This window comes from Coregonus lavaretus, assembly GCF_964263955.1.
Source record: "Coregonus lavaretus genome assembly, chromosome: 1".
NCBI classification, from domain to species: domain Eukaryota; kingdom Metazoa; phylum Chordata; class Actinopteri; order Salmoniformes; family Salmonidae; genus Coregonus; species Coregonus lavaretus.
Window position 1 is genome coordinate 3,610,777 of NC_139988.1, and position 25,146 is coordinate 3,635,922.

A 25,146-nucleotide genomic window follows, 5' to 3' on the forward strand; every position below is an offset into this window, starting at 1 on the left:
TCTGATTTCAAGACTTGACAAATGTAACAGACAAAAATACCTCCCAAATTAAATGTTTAACTGTTACTGAGGTTTTATTATTTAAAAGTGGAACATGAATTGCATCATTCAAGAGAGAGAGGGGGAGAGAGAGAGAGGGGAGGGGGGAAAGAGAGGGGAGAGCGAGAACAGATTAGGATTGAATGGCGGGAACCCGGTTACCGAGATTTACCGCCACAAACCACTCCCTTTGCCGGGATAAATAACTGCGAGAAACCGGTAAATTATAATAAATTATTTATATGAACAGCACGGAGTGGAATGGAACTGTTCTATTATATGTGATGTCTAAATCTGGCTTCTCTACGGCCTCTGTATGATAAATCCATACTAATTGTAAAGATGTTTTATTTTTTTTATTGCAGCTGAGTTTTAAAACAGCCTATCACTCGAATATCGTTGCTTTAAATCAGTGCAGGCGCGACCACTCTCCATCAATCCAAAATAGATCATCCTGTTCTAGATTGATATACAGTGGGGGAAAAAAGTATTTAGTCAGCCACCAATTGTGCAAGTTCTCCCACTTAAAAAGATGAGAGGCCTGTAATTTTCATCATAGGTACAGGTCAACTATGACAGACAAAATGAGATTTCTTTTCTCCAGAAAATCACATTGTAGGATTTTTAATGAATTTATTTGCAAATTATGGTGGAAAATAAGTATTTGGTCAATAACAAAAGTTTCTCAACTGGCGCAGTGGTCTAAGGCACTGCATCGCAGTGCTAACTGTGCCACTAGAGATCCTGGTTCGAATCCAGGCTCTGTCGCAGCCGGCCGCGACCGGGAGACTCATGGGTGGCGCACAATTGGCCCAGCGTTGTCCAGGGTAGGGGAGGGAATGGCCGGCAGGGATGTAGCTCAGTTGATAGAGCATGGCGTTTGCAACGCCAGGGTTGTGGGTTCGATTCCCACGGGGGGCCAGTATAAAAAAATATGTATTCACTAACTGTAAGTCGCTCTGGATAAGAGCGTCTGCTAAATGACTAAAATGTAAATGTTTGTTATATACCCCTTGTTGGCAATGACACAGGTCAAACATTTTCTGTAAGTCTTCACAAGGTTTTCACACACTGTTGCTGGTATTTTGGCCCATTCCTCCATGCAGATCTCCTCTAGAGCAGTGATGTTTTGGGGCTGTCGCTGGGCAACACGGACTTTCAACTCCCTCCAAAGATTTTCTATGGGGTTGAGATCTGGAGACTGGCTAGGCCACTCCAGGACCTTGAAATGCTTCTTACGAAGCCACTCCTTTGTTGCCCGGGCGGTGTGTTTGGGATCATTGTCATGCTGAAAGACCCAGCCACGTTTCATCTTCAATGCCCTTGCTGATGGAAGGAGGTTTTCACTCAAAATCTCACAATACATGGCCCCATTCATTCTTTCCTTTACACGGATCAGTCGTCCTGGTCCCTTTGCAGAAAAACAGCCCCAAAGCATGATGTTTCCACCCCCATGCTTCACAGTAGGTATGGTGTTCTTTGGATGCAACTCAGCATTCTTTGTCCTCCAAACACGACGAGTTGAGTTTTTACCAAAAAGTTCTATTTTGGTTTCATCTGACCATTCATCTGACCATTCTCCCAATCCTCTTCTGGATCATCCAAATGCACTCTAGCAAACTTCAGACGGGCCTGGACATGTACTGGCTTAAGCAGGGGGACACGTCTGGCACTGCAGGATTTGAGTCCCTGGCGGCGTAGTGTGTTACTGATGGTAGGCTTTGTTACTTTGGTCCCAGCTCTCTGCAGGTCATTCACTAGGTCCCCCTGTGTGGTTCTGGGATTTTTGCTCACCGTTCTTGTGATCATTTTGACCCCACGGGTTGAGATCTTGCGTGGAGCCCCAGATCGAGGGAGATTATCAGTGGTCTTGTATGTCTTCCATTTCCTAATAACCAACTCCTGAGTGGCGCAGTGGTCTAAGGCACTGCATCGCAGTGCTAACTGTGCCACTAGAGATCCTGGTTCAAATCCAGGCTCTGTCGCAGCCGGCCGCGACCGGGAGACTCATGGGCGGCACACAATTGGTCCAGGGTAGGGGAGGGAATGGCCGGCAGGGATGTAGCTCAGTTGGTAGAGCATGGCGTTTGCAACGCCAGGGTTGTGGGTTTGATTCCCACGGGGGGCCAGTATACAAAAATAAATATGTATTCACTAACTGTAAGTTGCTCTGGATAAGAGCGTCTGCTAAATGTAAAATAATTGCTCCCACAGTTGATTTCTTCAAACCAAGCTGCTTACCTATTGCAGATTCAGTCTTCCCAGCCTGGTGCAGGTCTACAATTTTGTTTCTGGTGTCCTTTGACAGCTCTTTGGTCTTGGCCAAAGTGGAGTTTGGAGTGTGACTGTTTGAGGTTGTGGACAGGTGTCTTTTATACTGATAACAAGTTCAAACAGGTGCCACTAATACAGGTAACGAGTGGAGGACAGAGGAGCCTCTTAAAGAAGAAGTTACAGGTCTGTGAGAGCCAGAAATCTTGCTTGTTTGTAGGTGACCAAATACTTATTTTCCAGCATAATTTGCAAATAAATTCATTAAAAATCCTACAATGTGATTTTCTGGAATTTTTTCTCAATTTGTCTGTCATAGTTGACGTGTACCTATGAAGAAAATTACAGGCCTCTCTGATCTTTTTAAGTGGGAGAACTTGCACAATTGGTGGCTGACTAAATACTTTTTTCCCCCACTGTATAGCATGTAAATCTCAGTTGGGCAAACTCGAAGAAAAAAAATGTTTAAGATGCATGCCAGCAAAGGCACTACACAACACAACACAACACAACACAAAACAATACATTAATTGCACTATAACGGTGACAAACGGTGCCCACAAACTGTTAGGGCCTACATAAAGCTGTCCCAACAGCAGAGCTTTCTTTTCAGCACCATGGAGTGAATCCTTACCACCGCTACACCTGGCTATCAGCGGAGCCTTGTCTGGCACCAAAACAGTTCATTCAGCCTCATTTACTGCCTTTTAAAAAAACATAGCTGATTTGGCTGACTTGGTTAAACAAATGTGGTTTCTACTGACAATTGAGATGTCCAAACTATGGCATAAGGGGACGATGAGCGGATAATGAGCGAGCTAGGACGGGCAAATATAACTATTATATAAGCGACAAAATTCAGAACATGGGCCGTTCTTACAGTATTCTCCCTGTACACCAAGTCAGAACTGTAGGATAAATTATGAGGGGAAAAGGCCTTTATGGTAGAGTGGCCAGACGCAAGCCACTCCTCAGTAAAAGGCACATGACAGACGCTTGGAGTTTGACAAAAGGTGCCTAAAGGACTGGGAGAATGGGAGAAACTCCCCAAATACAGGTGTGTGCCTAAAGGACTCTCAGACCATGAGAAAGAAGATTCTCTGGTCTGATGAAACCAAGATTGAACTCATTGGCCTGAATGCCAAGCGTCTCATCTGGAGGAAACCTGGCACCATCCCTACAGTGAAGCATGGTGGTGGAAGCATCATGCTGTGGGGATGTTTTTCAGCGGCAGGGACTGGGAGACTAGTCAGGATTGAGGGAAAGATGAACCGAGCAAAGTACAGAGAGATCCTTGATGAAAACCTGCTCCAGAGCGCTCAGGACCTCAGACTGGGGCGAAGGTTCACCTTCCAACAGGACAACGACCCTAAGCACACAGCCAAGACAACGCAGGAGTGGCTTCGGGAGAAGTCTCTGAATGTCCTTGAGCGGCCCAAACAGAGTTCGGACTTGAACCCGATTGAACATCTCTTTAGAGACCTGAAAATAGCTGTGCAGCGACGCTCCCCATCCAACCTGACAGAGCTTGAGAGGATCTGCAAAGAAGAATGGGAGAAACTCACCAAATACAGATGTGCCAAGCTTGTAGCGTCATACCCAGAAGACTCAAGACTGTAATCGCTGCCAAAGGTACTTCAACAAAGTACTGAGTAAAATGAATACTTATGTAAATGCGATGGTTCCGTTTTTTATTTTTTATAAATTAGCAAAAATTTATAAAAACCTGTTTTTGCTTTGTCATTATGGGGTATTGTGTGTAGATTGATGAGGGGGAAAAAACATTTTAATCAATTTTAGAATAAGGCTGTAACGTAACAAAATGTGGAAAAAGTGAAGGGGTCTGAATACTTTCCGAATGCACTGTATTAGGGTGAGGCACATGGGCTACTAACAGCTTACTACACAACATACACTTAGTATTACTTTCTTAACTACAGTATACATATCTCTCTGGCATTTACATCATTTATGCAGCAGCATACAATACATTTTTGGGACTCACCGTTGTGCTGTGCTCACTTGAACAGGAAGGTGGCGCGGTGGTCCTTCTTGTGGGCAAATTATGTAATCAAACTTTGTCATCAAAGTCTGCCATTCTCTGGATTTATGGTGCTTTCAAGACAACTGGGAACTCTGGGAAAAAACAAGGTTGAATCATGACGTCAGTGATCTTCAGGTCGGAGCTCTAGAAAGAGGCCAGAGTTCCCGACTTGGAATTCCAGAGATGGATGACAGTTCAAAACGTATTTTCCCAGTAGGAGCTCGTTTCTTCAGAGTTCCCAAGTTGTCTTGAACTCACTGAAGTCTGAGATTTCCCAGTTCTGAGTTTCCAGTTGTTTTGAACGCGGCAGAAGTCATGCTGGATTGACAGCATGGCCAATGCTGAATGTTTATCCTTTTAAGCTTGGAAAAGATACCCTTAAACCCAGACTTGGACCACACACCCACAATAGCAGGCTAGTGATTGCTTTGCAATTCTTTTTTTTTTTCATTCTTATTTTATTTTTATTTTTTTCGGGGGGAATGGATCAGCTTAATATTGCAGATAGATTGTAACTTCCAATCCCCCATGTTTTTTTATTTTTTTTTATATATACTCCCCTTTATTACTTTTCAACCCCACCATCCTTTCCCTACTTGGAGTAAATGAGTGAACAACAATGCCCAGGCCTCTACTTCCGGTCTATACTTACTATCTACACCTTATGGACAGAGTTAATTTTACAATAATTCTATTATATATATATATATATATATATATATATATATATATATATATTTATTTATTTTTTGCTCCTGAACTTCCTCTACTCTCAACCTCTCCGATCATTTTCATGGTGTCCATCCGGTTTGCTTCTATATGCCATATCTTTCTAACTGTGCTCTTTCCCAAAAGCTCCCAACATACAACCTATATACTTATTATGGACACAGTATGCTTACATTATTAGTTATCTTGTTATTGTTTGTTGTTAGTTGTTATTAGTCCCATCCTTCAACTCTATTCAACCCCTCCCATCTATCTCTTAACACCATCCATATTGGATTTCTATTTGCCATATATATTTCAACTGTACTGTGATGTTTCACAAAAGTTCTGAACCTTTCTATTCTCATTGCTTCTACAGATTGTGAATTAAAAATAAACATTTTTGCTAAAAGTATTATTATATTATTGATTGATTGACTATGACTTTTCAGATCACCCAGTAATGCAATCTGCAAGGTTAGTTCCAGGTAAATATTGCAATCCTTTAGCCATTCCTGGACCTGTGTCCAAAACAAGCTACAAATGGACAGAACCAAAACAAATGATCTAATGATTCTCTCTTCACAGCAAAATATGCAGAGCTGGGAAGATTGTATCCCCCATATAAATAACATTCTATTGGTAGCAAGAATTTTATATAATAATTTAAATTGAAAGATTCTAATTTTTGAATCCGGTGTCGTTTTGCGTGTCAGTTCATAAACACTATGCCATGGGATCGGTACGTCAAAGATCTCTTCCCAACTATTTTGCAATCTATATGGGACGGCTGTCAATCCTTTGGTCCTTAAGTGAAACTGATATACTTTTTTATTTATCACAGTTTTCCTTAACCAATTATGTTCTTTAATGCAAGGCCGACAGACAAGTTCCTTACTTTCTCCCCCTTCCACTTTCCTCTTCCACTTTTGCGGTAAGTCTGCAATTATTTGGTTGTAATTTTGGGTAGAGCAGACATTTCCATATGTTTTTGTTAGCTGCATGTGCGACATAACTCCACCAGTCCTACCGATGATATCATTTACGAAGATTATACCTTTTTTAAACATTCTGTCAAAAAATAAAGGTTTTTTGTCAATTAGTATATTTGAATTTAACCACAATATTTGTTGCATTATTTGTTCTGTAGTTTCTGGAGGATTAAATTGAAATTGCAACCAACTTTCTATGGCTTGTTTTAGAAATAGTGACATTTGGGAGATTATTTCCTTTTCAAATAACTGAAAGTGAGAGGTTGTAATCTGAATAAAGGGAAAAATGCCTTTCTTGAACATTGGGTGAGACAATCTTACTAATTTGCTTGAGAACCAGTTCGGATTTAAGTATAACTTTTGTATGACTGAAGCTTTTAGTGATAGGTCTAATGCTTTAATATTTAATAATTTCTGTCCTCCGAATTCATATTCATTATATAAATATGCTCTTTTAATTTTGTCTGGCTTGCCGTTCCAAATAAAATGGAATATTTTTTTCTCATATAATTTAAAAAAGACCATAAGCAAATAGGTAAACTTTGCAATTCTTGCAGTTAGCCACCGATTCCTTCCAAACCAATCATTGTTGAATTTGCGATTTCTAACTTGTTGTTTGTGTCCAATGGCCGATACGTTTTCACTATAACTTCTCTTCATATGACAAGGATTGAAAAGGATTTGCCAGCAGATTGTCGACTTGATTCATGATGATGACCGCTAGCTAAGATTTTGAAAGTATGATGTTGACATGATCAGTCCAATCAAAGCTACGGTAGATATAACGTGATTAGACGTCATTTTATCTGTGGCCAACGACCTTGAGCCTTCTCGGATGGGCACTTCTAATGTAACTCAATGGCAGCACCCAAGGGGCTTGAATTTTCGAGCTCTACCCGTAGATTGGAGGGATCCAAGCTCTTTTCTGCTGAATGTTAAATACAGCAGCCAATAGAACTTACGGGTAGTTTGAAAGGAATGCGCGATGGAGGTAGGTTATAGCAGTTATTTATTAGACCCATAACCATTCAATCTTCGTGAAGAGAAATGAAAGCCTAAGTAGCAAGCATGATAACTATAATAACTCATTAAGCATAAAGTCTGTTGTTTAGGGACAGGTCATAAATAGGACTAGAGAACTGGAGACAGCTTGTAGATACACAACAAAAAATAATAATATTGTAACTGCAAAGTCCTGGGCCTCCATCGGAGCCTTGGTATCCAGCAGTTCTTATTTTGTCGCTCCCCTCCTCTCTCTCCTCCTCATCTCCCCTTCTCTCTCCTCCTCTCCCCTCATCTCATCTCTCCTCCTCATCTCCCCTCCTCTTCCTCTCTCCCCTCACCTCTCCCCTCCTCTCATCTCTCCCCTCCTCCTCTCTCTCCTTCTCTTCCCTCCTCTCTCCTTCTCTCCCCTCCTCCTCCTCTCTCCCCTCTTCTCTCCTTCTCTCCCCTCCTCCTCCCCTCCTCCTCCTCCTCCTCCTCCTGCTCTCTCTCCTTCTCTCCCCTCCTCTCTCCTGCTCTCTCATTCTCTCCCCTCCTCTCCCTTCCTCACCTCTCCCCTCCTCTCTCCTTCTCTCCCCTCCTCTCTCCTTCTCTCCCCTCCTCTCTCCTCATCGCTCCTTCTCTCCCCTCATCTCTCCTTCTCTCCCCTCCTCCTCCTCTCTCCCCTCCTCTCTCCTCCTCTCCCCTCCTCCTCCTCCTCCTCTCTCTCCTTCTCTCCCCTCCTCTCTCCTGCTCTCTCATTCTCTCCCCCCTTCTCCCCTCCTCTCCCCTCCTCTCCCCTTCTCTCCCTGGGCCTCCATCGGAGCCTTGGTATCCAGCAGGTCTTATTTTGTCGCTCCCCTCCTCTCTCCTACTCATCTCCCCTCCTCTCTCCTCTTCTCTCCTCCTCTCCCCTCATCTCATCTCTCCTCCTCTCCCCTCCTCTTCCTTCCTCTCCCCTCACCTCTCCCCTCATCTCATCTCTCCTTCTCTCCCCTCCTCTCTCCTTCTCTCCCCTCCTCTCTCCTTCTCTCCCCTCCTTTTTCCTCATCGCTCCTTCTCTCCCCTCCTCCTCCTCTCTCTCCACTCCTCTCCTTCTCTCCCCTCCTCTCTCCTTCTCTCCCCTCCTCTCTCCTTCTCTCCCCTCCTCTTTCCTCATCGCTCCTTCTCTCCCCTCATCTCTCCTTCTCTCCCCTCCTCCTCCTCTCTCTCCTTCTCTCCCCTCCTCTCCCCTCATCTCTCCTTCTCTCCCCTGCTCTCTCATTCTCTCCCCTCTTCTCTCTTCCTCTCCCCTCTTCTCCTTCTCCTCTCCCCTCTTCTCCTTCTCCATCTCCCTTTAGAGTGTCTTGCTGAGTTTGCGGTGCATTCTATCACTGGCCTCCATCTGAGCCTTGGTATCCAGCAGTTCTTCTAGCTGTCTTCTCATCCGGGCCATATCCAGCTGGGTGGCTTGACACTGTTAAATCAATCAAAATCAATCAATCAAATCGACCAACAAACAGTCAGTCAGTCTACCTAAATATCTACAGTTGAAGTTGGAAGTTTACATACACCTTAGCCAAATACATTTAAACTCAGTTTTTCACAATTCCTGACATTTAATCCTAGTAAAAAGTCCCTGTCTTAGGTCAGTTAGGATCACCACTTTATTTTAAGAATGTGAAATGTCAGAATAATAGTAGAGAGAATGATTTATTTAAGCTTTTATTTCTTTCATCACATTCCCAGTGGGTCAGAAGTTTACATACACTCAATTAGTATTTGGTAGCATTGCCTTTAAATTGTTTAACTTGGGTTAAACGTTTCGGGTAGCCTTCCACAAGCTTCCCACAATAAGTTGGGTGAATGTTGGCCCATTCCTCCTGACAGAGCTGGTGTACTGAATCAGGTTTGTAGGCCTCCTTGCTCGCACACGCTTTTTCAGTTCGGCCCACACATTTTCTATAGGATTGAGGTCAGGGCTTTGTGATGGCCACTCCAATACCTTGACTTTGTTGTCCTTAAGACATTTTGCCACAACTTTGGAAGTATGCTTGGGGTCATTGTCCATTTGGAAGACCCATTTGCGATCAAGCTTTAACTTCCTGACTGATGTCTTGAGATGTTGCTTCAATATATCCACGTAATTTTCCTTCCTCATGATGCCATCTATTTTGTGAAGTGCACCAGTCCCTCCTGCATCAAAGCACCCCCACAGCATAATGCTGCCACCCCCATGCTTCACGGTTGGGATGGTGTTCTTCGGCTTGCAAGCAACCCCCTTTTTCCTCCAAACATAACAATGGCCATTATGGCAAACAGTTCTATTTTTGTTTAATCAGACCAGAGGACATTTCTCCAAAAAGTACGATCTTTGTCCCCATGTGCAGTTGCAAACTGTAGTCTGGCTTTTTTATGGCGGTTTTGGAGTAGTGGCTTCTTCCTTGCTGAGTGGCCTTTCAGGTTATGTCAATATAGGACTCGTTTTACTGTGGATATAGATACTTTTGTACCTGCTTCCTCCAGCATCTTCACAAGGTCCTTTACTGTTGTTCTGGAATTGATTTGCACTTTTCGCACCAAAGTACGTTCATCTCTAGGAGACAGAACGCGTCTCCTTCCTGAGCGGTATGACGGCTGCGTGGTCCCATGGTGTTTATACTTGTTTGTACAGATGAACGTGATACCTTCATGCGTTTGGAAATTGCTCCCAAGGATGAACCAGACTTGTGGAGGTCTACAAAAAAAAATCTGAGGTCTTGGCCGATTTATTTCGATTTTCCCATGATGTCAAGCAAAGAGGCACTGAGTTTGAAGGTAGGCCTTGAAATACATCCACAGGTACACCTCCAATTGACTCAAATGATGTCAATTAGCCTATCAGAAGCTTCTAAAGCCATGACATCATTTTCTGGAATTTTCCAAGCTGTTTAAAAGGCACAGTCAACTTAGTGTATGTAAACTTCTGACCCACTGGAATTGTGATACAGTGAATTATAAGTGAAATAATCTGTCTGTAAACAATTGTTGGAAAAATTAACTTGTGTCATGCACAAAGTAGATGTCCTAACCGACTTGCCAAAACTATAGTTTGTTAACAAGAAATTTGTGGAGTGGTTGAAAAACGAGTTTTATTGACTCCAACCTAAGTGTATGTAAACTTCCGACTTCAACTGTATGCATCCATCCATCTCACCTGTTCTCTCAAGCACGCCGACTCCTCCCTCAGTGCGGCGGCGGCCATAGCTAGCTGCTCACTACGCTCCCGACACTGGGACCGACATCTTAACGGACTCGACGCTCACCGCTACGGATTCACACTGGTCCTTAGACATGGTCTGAAGAGAGGAAGATGGAGGATGATGAGAGGGAAGGAGGGGAGGCATTTAGAGACCGGTCCTTAGACATGGTCTGAAGAGAGGAAGATGGAGGATGATGAGAGGGAAGGAGGGGAGGCATTTAGAGACCGGTCCTTTGACATGGTGATGGTTGGTCTACAGTCGTGGTCAAAAGTTTTGAGAATGACACAAATACTAATTTTCACAAAGTCTGCTGCCTCAGTTTTGATGGCAATTTGCATATTCTCCAGAATGTCATGAAGAGTGATCAGATGAATTGCAAAGTCCCTCTTTGTCATGAAAATGAACTTAATCCCCAAAAAAACATCTCCACTGCATTTCAGCCCTGCCACAAAAGGACCGGGATCGGGACACCACCAGTGCAGAACTTGCTCAGGAATGGCAGCAGGCAGGTGTGAGTGCATCTGCACGCACAGTGAGGTGAAGACTTTTGGAGGATGGCCTGGTGTCAAGAAGGGCAGCAAAGAAGCCACTTCTCTCCAGGAAAAACATCAGGAACATCAGATTGCCTAAGAACACAGCCATGAATAAAGAATGGTATCAACACATCCTCCGAGAGCAACTTCTCCCAACCATTCAAGAACAGTTCGGTGACGACCAATGCCTTTTCCAGCATGATGGAGCACCTTGCCATAAGGCAAAAGTGATAACTAAGTGGCTCGGGGAACAAAACATCAACATTTTGTGTCCACGGCCAGGAAACTCCCCAGACCTTAATCCCATTGAGAACTTTTGGTCGATCCTCAAGAGGCAGGTGGACAAACAAAACCGGATGTGGCCCAGAAGTTAATTGACAGCATGCCAGGGTTGGATTGCAGAGGTCTTGAAAAAGAAGGGTTAACACTGCAAATATTGACTCTTTGCATAAACTTAATGTAATTGTCAATAAAAGGCCACGCCCTATACCACGTGGCCACGCCCTATAACATGTGGCCACGCCCTATAACAGGTGGCCACGCCCTATAACCTGTGGCCACGCCCTATAACCTGTGGCCACGCCCTATAACCTGTGGCCACGCCCTATAACCTGTGCACAAAACAAGATCAAGGTGTGTGTGAGCGGGACTCTACAAACAGTCATGCTAACCTATAGGTAAACACTTCAGATAGACACAGATCACTAACCTATAGGTAAACACTTCAGATAGACACAGATCACTAACCTATAGGTAAACACTTCAGATAGACACAGATCACTAACCTATAGGTAAACACTTCAGATAGACACAGATCACTAACCTATAGGTAAACACTTCAGATAGACACAGATCACTAACCTATAGGTAAACACTTCAGATAGACACAGATCACTAACCTATAGGTAAACACTTCAGATAGACACAGATCACTAACCTATAGGTAAACACTTCAGATAGACACAGATCACTAACCTATAGGTAAACACTTCAGATAGACACAGATCACTAACCTATAGGTAAACACTTCAGATAGACACAGATCACTAACCTATAGGTAAACACTTCAGATAGACACAGATCACTAACCTATAGGTAAACACTTCAGATAGACACAGATCACTCAAACAGTCATGCTAACCTATAGGTAAACACTTCAGATAGACACAGATCACTCAAACCGTCATGCTAACCTATAGGTAAACACTTCAGATAGACACAGATCACTCAAACAGTCATGCTAACCTATAGGTAAACACTTCAGATAGACACAGATCACTCAAACAGTCATGCTAACCTATAGGTAAACACTTCAGATAGACACAGATCACTAACCTATAGGTAAACACTTCAGATAGACACAGATCATTAACCTATAGGTAAACACTTCAGATAGACACAGATAACTAACCTATAGGTAAACACTTCAGATAGACACAGATCACTAACCTATAGGTAAACACTTCAGATAGACACAGATCACTAACCTATAGGTAAACACTTCAGATAGACACAGATCACTAACCTATAGGTAAACACTTCAGATAGACACAGATCACTAACCTATAGGTAAACACTTCAGATATACACAGATCACTAACCTATAGGTAAACACTTCAGATAGACACAGATCACTAACCTATAGGTAAACACTTCAGATAGACACAGATCACTAACCTATAGGTAAACACTTCAGATAGACACAGATCACTAACCTATAGGTAAACACTTCAGATAGACACAGATCACTCAAACAGTCATGCTAACCTATAGGTAAACACTTCAGATAGACACAGATCACTCAAACAGTCATGCTAACCTATAGGTAAACACTTCAGATAGACACAGATCACTCAAACAGTCATGCTAACCTATAGGTAAACACTTCAGATAGACACAGATCACTCAAACAGTCATGCTAACCTATAGGTAAACACTTCAGATAGACACAGATCACTAACCTATAGGTAAACACTTCAGATAGACACAGATCACTAACCTATAGGTAAACACTTCAGATAGACACAGATAACTAACCTATAGGTAAACACTTCAGATAGACACAGATCACTAACCTATAGGTAAACACTTCAGATAGACACAGATCACTAACCTATAGGTAAACACTTCAGATAGACACAGATCACTAACCTATAGGTAAACACTTCAGATAGACACAGATCACTAACCTATAGGTAAACACTTCAGATAGACACAGATCACTAACCTATAGGTAAACACTTCAGATAGACACAGATCACTAACCTATAGGTAAAAACTTCAGATAGACACAGATCACTCACCTATAAGTAAACACTTCAGATAGACACAGATGACTAACCTATAGGTAAACACTTCAGATAGACACAGATCACTCAAACAGTCATGCTAACCTATAGGTAAACACTTCAGATAGACACATATCACTCAAACAGTCATGCTAACCTATAGGTAAACACTTCAGATAGACACAGATCACTAACCTATAGGTAAACACTTCAGATAGACACAGATCACTAACCTATAGGTAAACACTTCAGATAGACACAGATCACTAACCTATAGGTAAACACTTCAGATAGACACAGATCACTCAAACAGTCATGCTAACCTATAGGTAAACACTTCAGATAGACACAGATCACTCAAACAGTCATGCTAACCTATAGGTAAACACTTCAGATAGACACAGATCACTAACCTATAGGTAAACACTTCAGATAGACACAGATCACTAACCTATAGGTAAACACTTCAGATAGACACAGATCACTAACCTATAGGTAAACACTTCAGATAGACACAGATCACTAACCTATAGGTAAACACTTCAGATAGACACAGATCACTAACCTATAGGTAAACACTTCAGATAGACACAGATCACTAACCTATAGGTAAACACTTCAGATAGACACAGATCACTAACCTATAGGTAAACACTTCAGATAGACACAGATCACTCACCTATAGGTAAACACTTCAGATAGACACAGATCACTAACCTATAGGTAAACACTTCAGATAGACAGAGATCACTCACCTATAGGTAAACACTTCAGATAGACACAGATCACTAACCTATAGGTAAACACTTCAGATAGACACAGATCACTAACCTATAGGTAAACACTTCAGATAGACACAGATCACTAACCTATAGGTAAACACTTCAGATAGACACAGATCACTAACCTATAGGTAAACACTTCAGATAGACACAGATCACTAACCTATAGGTAAACACTTCAGATAGACACAGATCACTAACCTATAGGTAAACACTTCAGATAGACACAGATCACTAACCTATAGGTAAACACTTCAGATAGACACAGATCACTAACCTATAGGTAAACACTTCAGATAGACACAGATCACTAACCTATAGGTAAACACTTCAGATAGACACAGATCACTAACCTATAGGTAAACACTTCAGATAGACACAGATCACTAACCTATGGGTAAACACTTCAGATAGACACAGATCACTAACCTATAGGTAAACACTTCAGATAGACACAGATCACTAACCTATAGGTAAACACTTCAGATAGACACAGATCACTCAAACAGTCATGCTAACCTATAGGTAAACACTTCAGATAGACACAGATCACTAACCTATAGGTAAACACTTCAGATAGACACAGATCACTAACCTATAGGTAAACACTTCAGATAGACTCAGATCACTAACCTATAGGTAAACACTTCAGATAGACACAGATCACTAACCTATAGGTAAACACTTCAGATAGACACAGATCACTAACCTATAGGTAAACACTTCAGATAGACACAGATCACTCAAACAGTCATGCTAACCTATAGGTAAACACTTCAGATAGACACAGATCACTAACCTATAGGTAAACACTTCAGATAGACACAGATCACTAACCTATAGGTAAACACTTCAGATAGACACAGATCACTAACCTATAGGTAAACACTTCAGATAGACACAGATCACTAACCTATAGGTAAACACTTCAGATAGACACAGATCACTAACCTATAGGTAAACACTTCAGATAGACACAGATCGCTCAAACAGTCATGCTAACCTATAGGTAAACACTTCAGATAGACACAGATCACTCAAACAGTCATGCTAACCTATAGGTAAACACTTCAGATAGACACAGATCACTCAAACAGTCATGCTAACCTATAGGTAAACACTTCAGATAGACACAGATCACTCAAACAGTCATGCTAACCTATAGGTAAACACTTCAGATAGACACAGATCACTCAAACAGTCATGCTAACCTATAGGTAAACACTTCAGATAGACACAGATCACTCAAACAGTCATGCTAACCTATAGGTAAACACTTCAGATAGACACAGATCACTCAAACAGTCATGCTAACCTATAGGTAAACACTTCAGATAGACACAGATAACTCAAGTTAGTTCTACAGGTGGGCTGAAAGAGGCTTACTCCTGGCTTATCTACCCTAACCCTTCACCCCCCATCTCCCTGCTGGCCTTTCCTGTCAGGTGTACAACACTACCCCCTACACTACAGCCTTGTGTAGGCTATTAGTCCATTCAGTCACACTACCCCCGACACTACGGCCTTTTGTAGGCTGTTCGTCCATTAGTTCCATTGCCATAGCGGTTAACAAGACTTGTCTGCAATATCTGACGACATTAAACCTTGCCAAAGAATGACAGGTGCCTTTTCAATATGGAGCACCTTGTTCGGGTAGGCAGATCCTCAGCTAGTTGTATTATTCCGTGTTCTGGCGGCGCAGGTTCAAAATCAACAGCGTCTCTTCCCTCTCTCCCTCGAACACTTCTGGAGCACACACGTGCCATTAATCCGACAAGATGAGCGAGAGGGAGGGAGAGAGAGAGCGAGAGGGAGGGAGGGAGAGAGCGGGAGAGAGAGAGCGGGAGAGATGGGGGGGGGGTAATGCCAATAAGCTCCTCTTCAATCCATCTAAATCTCTAGGCGACACCATATAAGTAATTGAACAGCCCCAATCAAGATCCAGTTTATTAGCCTACATAGGAGTGTATAGGCATAGATGTCAGCATAGATGTAATGTTTATACTGTAAAAAAAAAAAATGGGGCTAAGTCCAATTGACCAGAATGTTATAGAAACATCCAACGTGGTTGTAAAAACTATTGGTGGCTAAATCCGGAGAAATGACGGACCATGTAAAAAACACTGTTGGTCACTAAATCTGTCTAGAAGGACCAGGTAAAAACGGTTGGCTGGTATGCCCTCGACAGTCTGAGCGGTCGGCTGAGAATGCCCTCACCAGTCTCGCCCGCTATAACTGATTGGTTTGGTTCTGTCTGGTTAGAACATGATGTTGAGGCCCATCACTGTACTCCTGATAGTCACCATCACACAGCTGTTTCCTTTTGAAGATGTTTATATGATTCTGGTCATCCGAATGACTTGGAATCTTATTGTTGTGGTTCTATAAGACAAAGATATGCACACATGTAAACAGCATTAGTTAAGGGTTATAACTATAGATATATGTATATTAATAAATGGCTAATGGCATTACACTTATAACATGTGTTACGGATATAGGTATCCTGTTTGTGTTTTTGTGTTTTTCCTCTCCTTCTGCCCTAATCACAGGTGTCCCTTTGTGTTCCTGATTGGTGGTCGTTGGGGTGTCCCACCTGTCCGTCATCAGTTCATCTGCTGATTGCTGAGGTGGACCAATCAGTGGCCACTTCTCCTGATTGCACAACCTGTTTCTGGTTTTCATTACCCAATCGCATTACACATCCCCTTGTTTTAAAAGCCAGTCAGTTGTGTTCTTCTGACAGTGTCACGGTTTCGGCCGAGGCTGCTCCTCCTCCTTGTTCGGGCAGGCTTCGGCGGTCGTCGTCCCCGGAGTACTAGCTGCCACCGTTCGATGTTTCATGTTTGTTTGGTTTTGTCTGTTTGTACACCTGTCCCTTGTTAGTGTTTGATTTTGTTTCCTATTTAGTTATCGTGTGTTGGGTCAGGTGTTATGTGTGATTGTTATGTCAGCTGTTAGCTGTTGGTGGGTTTTCCTCTCATGTTGTTTGTTTTTGAGAGTCCGCACTGCGTGCGCGTTTCTACTATTTTACGCACTGTTGTGTGTGTGCGTAATTGTTCATGCCTCCCGGTTGGGTTGGCCAGTTACCTGTTTGGAGTTATATTTTTGGATCACTAAAGTCTGTTGACGAACGCCCTTGTTCCTGCGCTTGATTTCTCGCACCACATCCACACTCAGCATTCTTGACAGAATCACACATCCTTCCATGGAATCAGCAGGAGAAACCGCGCCAACGGACATCATGGAGGACCGTCTTCGTGGGCAGGAGGACAGGATCAACCAGATCGGTCACGCCCTGGATCGGGTGATGAACACTCTCCACCGATGGGAAAGCAGCGGGGTACCCACGCCCCCACCTACCGGACCATCCCCATCGGTCAGTCCTCCTGTTCCCCTTCCGGAACCCAGCGGGATTCGGCTCTCGCTCCCGAGGGCGTACGACGGCTCCGCTGCCGGGTGTCAAGGGTTCCTGCTGCAAGTGGAGCTCTACCTCGCCACCGTACACCCGGCGCCCTCGGGACACGAGAGCGTCTCCGCCCTCATCTCCTGTCTCACCGGCAAGGCGTTGGAGTGGGCCAACGCCGAATGGAGGAGAATAGACGCCGCTACTATTACCTATGCGGAGTTCTCCCGCCGCTTCCGTGCCGTGTTTGACCATCCACCAGAAGGGAAGGCGGCGGGGGAGCATCTGTTCTACCTCCGACAGGGGATGAGGAGCGCACAGGATTTTGCTTTGGAGTTCCGGACTCTAGCGGCAGATGCAGGGTGGAATGAGCGGGCCCTCATAGACCACTTCCGCTGCAGCCTCCGGGAGGACGTCCAGAGAGAGTTGGCGTGCAGGGATACCACGTTGTCGTTTGACCAACTGGTCGACATGGCCATTCGGCTGGACACCCTGCTCGCCACCCGTGGACGTCCCGGGTGGGGGTTGCCCATTCCACCCTCCGGCACCTCCGAGCCGAGCCCTATGGAGCTCGGAGGTGCTGGCGCTAGAGAACGGAGGAGTAGGAACCCGAGGGGGGCCGTTCCCTGCACCAACTGTGGCCGTGGAGGGCACACCGCGGCTAGGTGTTGGGGAAGGTCCCCCGGTGGTGGTGAAGGCAGGCCACGCATTGGGGAGTCCTCCCAGGTGAGTAGGCGCCCTACTTACCCAGAGCTTTCTGTCGTTCACATAACCTTGCCTGTTTGTTTTCCACAGGTTGCACCTCGTTCCCAGCATAAGGCGCTAGTAGATTCAGGCGCAGCTGGGAATTTTGTAGATCGCCAGTTCTGTGTAGAGTTAGGGATTCCTCTCCTTCCCGTTGATAAGCCTTTCCCTGTACATGCCCTAGATAGCCGTCCGTTAGGATCTGGGTTAATTAGGGAGGTCACAGCGCCCCTTAGGATGAAGACGCAGGGGGGTCATGAGGAGACGATTCAGCTCTATCTGATTGACTCTCCTGCGTATCCGGTGGTGCTGGGACTTCCCTGGTTGATTACCCATGATCCTACTATTTCGTGGCGAGAGAAAGCTCTTAAAGGGTGGTCTGTTCAGTGTGAGGGGCTATGTCTGGGTGTTTCCATAGGGGCGACCTCGGTGGAGAGTCCAAATCAAATGCCCGCACTGCATATTCCCCCCGAGTATGAGGATTTGACACTGGTGTTTAGTAAGACAAGGGCGGCGCAGCTGCCGCCTCATAGACAGGGGGATTGTGCGATAGATCTCCAGTTAGGAGCAGCACTCCCGCGGAGCCATGTGTATCCCTTGTCTCAAGAGGAGAGGAAGGCGATGGAAACTTACATCGCCGAGTCTCTGAGACAGGGATACATACGGGCCTCCACTTCACCCGCTTCCTCAAGCTTCTTTTTTGTGAAGAAAAAAGATGGAGGTTTGCGCCCGTGTATTGATTACCGCGGTCTCAATCAGATTACGGTGAAGTACAGTTATCCACTTCCTCTGATTGCGACTATGACGGAGTCATTACACGGTGCTCAGTTCTTCACAAAATTGGATCTCAGGAGCGCATATAACTTGGTGCGCATTAGAGAGGGCGATGAATGGAAGACAGCATTTAGCACGACCTCCGGTCATTACGAGTATCTCGTCATGCCATATGGGTTAATGAATGCTCCCTCAGTCTTCCAATCCTTTGTAGATGAGATTTTCCGGGACATGCAGGGGCAGGGAGTAGTCGTGTACATAGACGATATTCTGGTGTACAGTTCTACCCGAGCTGAGCATGTAGCCCTGGTGCGCCGAGTATTGAGGAGGCTGTTGGAGCATGACCTATATGTCAAGGCAGAGAAATGTCTGTTCTTTCAGGAGTCGGTCTCCTTTTTGGGTTATCAGTTGTCTGCGTCAGGGGTGAAGATGGAGGTTGACCGGGTGTCAGCTGTGCGTAATTGGCAAACCCCAACCACTGTGAAAGAGGTGCAACAGTTCTTGGGTTTTGCGAATTACTACCGGAGGTTTATCCGGGGTTTTGGACAGGTGGCAGCTCCCATAACGTCCCTGTTGAAGGGGGGTCCGGTGCGCTTGCGGTGGTCAGCTGAGGCGGACAGGGCTTTTGGGAGACTGAAGGACCTGTTTACCTCGGCGCCGGTGCTGGCGCATCCGGATCCCGCTTTACCATTCCAGGTAGAGGTAGACGGGTCTGAAGCCGGTATCGGGGCCGTTCTCTCACAACGGTCTGGCACACCACCTAAACTCCGCCCCTGTGCTTTTTATTCTAAGAAGCTCAGTCCGGCGGAGCGGAATTATGACGTAGGGGACAGGGAGCTGTTAGCCGTGGTACAAGCCCTAAAGGTGTGGAGGCATTGGCTTGAGGGGGCTCAACACCCTTTCCTCATTTTGACCGACCACCGTAACCTGGAATACATCCGGGCAGCTAGGAGACTGAATCCTCGCCAGGCTCGCTGGACTATGTTTCTAGCCCGGTTTGTATTTAAAATCACTTACATCCCTGGGTCCCAGAACGGGAAGGCAGATGCCCTGTCTCGGCGGTATGACACGGAGGAGAGGTCCGTTGAGCCCACTCCCATACTACCAAAGTCTTGTCTGGTGGCACCGGTGGTATGGGAGGTCGATGCAGAGATCGAGCGGGCGTTACGCACCGACCCAAGTCCTCCACAGTGTCCAGTGGGTCGGACGTACGTTCCGCTCGAGGTACACGATCGCCTCATTTATTGGGCTTATACGTCCCCCTCCTCTGGACATCCAGGTATCGGCCGGACAGTTCACTGCCTTAGCACTAAGTACTGGTGGCCAACGTTAGCCAGGGATGTGAGGGTTTATGTCTCCTCCTGTTCGGTGTGTGCCCAGTGTAAGGCGCCCAGACATTTGCCCAGGGGTAAGCTACAACCCCTGCCCGTTCCGCAACGACCCTGGTCCCACCTCTCGGTGGACTTTGTTACAGACCTTCCCCCCTCACAGGAGAATACTACCATCCTGGTCGTTGTGGATCGGTTCTCGAAGGCCTGTCGTCTCCTTCCCATGCCGGGTCTCCCTACTGCCCTACAGACCGCTGAGGCTCTGTTTACCCATGTCTTCCGGCATTACGGGGTACCCGAGGATATAGTGTCTGATCGAGGCCCCCAGTTCACCTCCAGAGTGTGGAGAGCCTTTATGGAACGGTTGGGGGTTTCGGTGAGCCTTACCTCGGGTTACCACCCGGAGAGTAATGGGCAGGTTGAACGTGTCAACCAGGATGTGGGTAGGTTTCTGAGGTCATATTGCCAGGGCCGGCCGGAGGAGTGGGCGAGATATGTTCCCTGGGCCGAAATGGCACAAAACTCTCTCCGCCACTCCTCCAACAAACTAACCCCTTTCCAGTGTGTGTTAGGGTACCAGCCGGTTCTGGCACCTTGGCATGAGAGCCAGATTGAGGCCCCTGCGGTGGATGAGTGGGTGCGGCGCTCGGAGGAGACGTGGAACGCTGCCCACGTTCATCTGCAGCAGGCCATCCGTCGACATAAGACGAGCGCCGATCTCCACCGCAGTGAGGGGCCTGTGTACGCACCTGGAGATCGAGTCTGGCTCTCGACCAGAAACCTGCCCCTCCGCCTGCCCTGCCGGAAGCTGGGTCGGCGGTTTGTGGGGCCATTCAAAGTCCTGAGGAGGTTGAACGAGGTGTGTTACAGGTTAGAACTGCCCATTGATTACAAGAATATTAACCCCTCGTTCCATGTGTCTCTCCTCAGGCCGGTGGTAGCTGGTCCACTCCAGGACTATGAGATAGAAGAGACTCCTCCGCCCCCGTTGGACATCGAGGGGGCTCCGGCGTACACCGTTATGTCCATCCTTGATTCGAGACGCCGGATGGGGGGTCTCCAATATCTCGTGGAGTGGGAGGGGTACGGCCCGGAGGAGCGGTGCTGGGTGCCGAGGAGGGACATATTAGACCTGTCTCTTCTGACCGAGTTCCATCGGGGTCATCCTACGCGCCCTGCTCCGCGTCTTCCTGGTCGTCCCCGAGGCCGGGGTCGGCGCACGGCTGGAGCCGCGCGTCAAGGGGGGGGTACTGTCACGGTTTCGGCCGAGGCTGCTCCTCCTCCTTGTTCGGGCAGGCTTCGGCGGTCGTCGTCCCCGGAGTACTAGCTGCCACCGTTCGATGTTTCATGTTTGTTTGGTTTTGTCTGTTTGTACACCTGTCCCTTGTTAGTGTTTGATTTTGTTTCCTATTTAGTTATCGTGTGTTGGGTCAGGTGTTATGTGTGATTGTTATGTCAGCTGTTAGCTGTTGGTGGGTTTTCCTCTCATGTTGTTTGTTTTTGAGAGTCCGCACTGCGTGCGCGTTTCTACTATTTTACGCACTGTTGTGTGTGTGCGTAATTGTTCATGCCTCCCGGTTGGGTTGGCCAGTTACCTGTTTGGAGTTATATTTTTGGATCACTAAAGTCTGTTGACGAACGCCCTTGTTCCTGCGCTTGATTTCTCGCACCACATCCACACTCAGCATTCTTGACAGACAGAGACTCTTTTTGTTTGTGAGTTTGGATACTGTGGTGTCTTGTTTTTTGTGTACTCACTAATTTGTTGTTTACTCCGTATGGTAACTACATTGTTTGTTTGTTCCTGGGAAAAGGGGATTTTTTTAGCAAGTCGCCCTTGGACCTACACTACCCGTAGGAAAACTTAGTCTAAAAACACTAGTTAGACCTGAGCGGACCACCCACTGTATATTTGTATGGTTAGCAGTAACTTAGCGGTTCTTGAGGCAGGCAAGATCAGTTTAGGGGTTTTTGACTTTATTGTTTCATTCCTTGGGTCCAGCTCAGCCCCTTTTCCCCAAACCGTTTACCGTGTGTTTATAATAAACATTTAGTGTTTGACGGAAGCACCCTCTCTCTCAAGCCTTGTGTGAGAATCTGACCAGATCTGCCCTGGCGCAACAGGGTTATGAATTACTCTGCGGATGAGCAAGCTCCAAGAACTGTCCGGGATGACTAGAAGATCGCCCGTGGCAGCGCAATAAAACACCTTAATAAAGGCCACTATGGGAAACGCTGTGGTAGCATGTGCATGCAAAAACACTATGTTTACCAATACAACAATTAAACCACTTCTGCAACCAATGCAATAACAGTTATGGCAGTATGGAATATTACTACATACAGTGAGGGGGAAAAAGTATTTGATCCCCTGCTGATTTTGTACGTTTGCCCACTTACAAATAAATGATCAGTCTATCATTTTAATGGTAGGTTTATTTGAACTGTGAGAGACAGAATAACAACAACAAAATCCAGAAAAAACGCATGTCAAAAATGTGATAAATTGATTTGCATTTTAATGAGGGAAATAAGTATTTCACCCCTCTGCAAAACATGACTTAGTACTTGGTGGCAAAACCCTTGTTGGCAATCACAGAGGTCAGACGTTTCTTGTAGTTGGCCACCAGGTTTGCACACATCTCAGGAGGGATTCTGTCCCACTCCTCTTTGCAGATCTTCTCCAAGTCATTAAGGTTTCGAGGCTGACGTTTGGCAAGGCCATACTTTCTCAGGATGTTGCCTCTGAGCATTTTTGAAGCCACTTGTTTGTCCTTGGCACTGCTGCATATTCTTTGATACTTTTGCTTTAACTCTGCAATGATGGCATTTTGAAACAATAAAATGATCTTCAAGTTCTTCTGTTCCCTTCATTTGCAGTTTTTTTTAATCAGTCGATCATACCTTTTTTTGTATTTCTCAGCTTTCCGTAAAGCATTATCAAGTTTGACATTTGTCACGCAAAGATCTCTGTATGTTTCTGAGCAACCTCTTCCAACCTTTTTCCTTCCAGCAAGTATTCGACTTCTCATTCCTGTTGCAGACGATGGGGAAGGGGTATCAGGGTGTGAATCGGGGGCAGCTAAGTTAGGGGCAGGTATGTTGTTCTGGCTGCAAGTCATCTGGTGACTGAGGCGGTGTGTTGCCTGATAGGTAGGTCTCCATTGCAACTGTTCTCTTTAAAGTCTGTCTTCTATTCTGTTGGTTGCATTTCCATTGCCTTCTCATTTCTTTGTAAGCACTGAAAAATATTTAACTTCTCCCTCTCCCTTTTTTCTTCCAGTATCCCTCCCTGTCTTTTTGCAGATGTTCCTGGTATCGATAATTTTTTCATTTTTTTCTATATGGTCTGTGACCTCTGCTGTTTTTTGTGGCATCTGTTAAAAACAAAGACTACTTCGTTTTCAATTTGTGCACACCTTGGAGCATTTTCTAGATTAAATGAATTTAAAACATCATTAAATAAGCCTAAAGTTTTTTTTTTTTTAAGTTTAGTAAAAACTAATAAAATAATGGATTTGTCATTTCCACCACGTTCTGTCATTTCCGGCAGTTAAGTTTGTGATGGAAATGACGCTTCTACAGTTTCTGGAGAGAAATTAGACTGCTTAGCGTGCTTTGGCTAGTATTACAGCTAGCATAGTTTACACTAAATACCATTATTTATTTTTTTATCAATTTCTACCACAAAATAAAGAAATTATAGCCTGTTTGAATTGACTGACAATAAAAATATTCTCTACACAAGCAATATTTACCTCGATTTGTCTTTAGCTTCTGGCCATCACATCTGGAACAACTGTCCGCTGCAGCCATGTGCTTCAGTGTCACAATATGTTTCCATGGTAACTAAATTAACATTCTCTTGAAAAAAAACGTTATTAATGAGGAATTTGTCCTCAGTGGTCGAAATGACACCACTATCAAAAAGGACAGATATATTTTGTGGAAACAACACAAAGGGCATACTCACACTAAATATTGATATAGGAGGCTGTGATGAAAACTAATGGGACTGTAGCAGGGTGTGAGCTGTTTCGATTCAGCGTTGATTGACATGGTAATGGCCCAATAGTATTGGAGAAAAGTTGGAAAAAAAACTGACCCTGCTGACGCCGTACGTTAAAGTATGACATGTTACGACGTAACGTACGGCACACATTATTTAACTCATTCTGAGCCGTACAGCCTCTTTCCACCAGGTGTAGCGCTTCTCTCGCAGATTAAAAACAAGAAATGATCAGTTACTTGTGAGTTCATCAATAGTTAATTCAATCAATTGTTAATTTTCCGCATAGTCACTGCGAGCCATAAATCATGACTCTCATAAACCGTGACACCCAGTTTAATTATCAAGATAAATTTAGCGCCGCCCTAAAAACCCTATTCAAATTCGACACAAACCTTCAAATAGTTATGTAATGAAACATTATATAAACTCTTTATAGTGTTTTATTTACATTTTAGAGGTGATAAGTTGGACAAATCAGGTGAAAAAAGCCGGTTCCCCACACAACATATCTCCCCCTTTCACTATGACGCAGTAGCTTTCACTTCCCCAACCGCCATTTTTACAAAGACCGGCCGGAGCTCCATTGCTTTCTTCGATCATGCAGAGACGGGCAGCGAAGGTCTCGTCATTGACTTTGCTGGAAAGGGGAGAAATTGTGCTTTACAATGGTATTCATATTACAGTTGACCTGGAAATATTACGCTTTTGGGGCGCTAAAATTAGGAAAAAATTTACGGAACAGCGCAATGTACAAAAGTGCGTTAGCTACCGTTATAATGTTCTTACAGAAAAACAGAAGCTCAAAAGTCTGGATCAGGGACGAGGGCAAAACAGTGAAATAGAGGTATAAATTGCATCTGAAAAGTAGCTAAAATACTTGATAGAGAGGTGTTAAAAAAAGTCTGGGGTGATTGTAGTGTGAACTTATCAAAGAACAAAACATAAAAAAATACAGTGGGGAAAAAAAAGTATTTAGTCAGCCACCAATTGTGCAAGTTCTCCCACTTAAAAAGATGAGAGAGG

At 44.7% G+C, this 25,146-nt stretch overlaps 1 pseudogene across 1 annotated transcript in view; it reads left to right on the forward strand.

Annotated features, from left to right (window-relative positions):
* The first annotated feature begins 7,039 nt into the window (after positions 1–7,039).
* Positions 7,040–25,146, forward strand: part of LOC311119145 (circularly permutated Ras protein 1-like) — a 50,245-nt pseudogene continuing 32,138 nt past the window's right edge. Inside the window, exon 1 of the transcript in view lies at positions 7,040–7,045. The product of the transcript in view is annotated as a circularly permutated Ras protein 1-like (transcript). The remainder of the gene's footprint in view (positions 7,046–25,146) is intronic.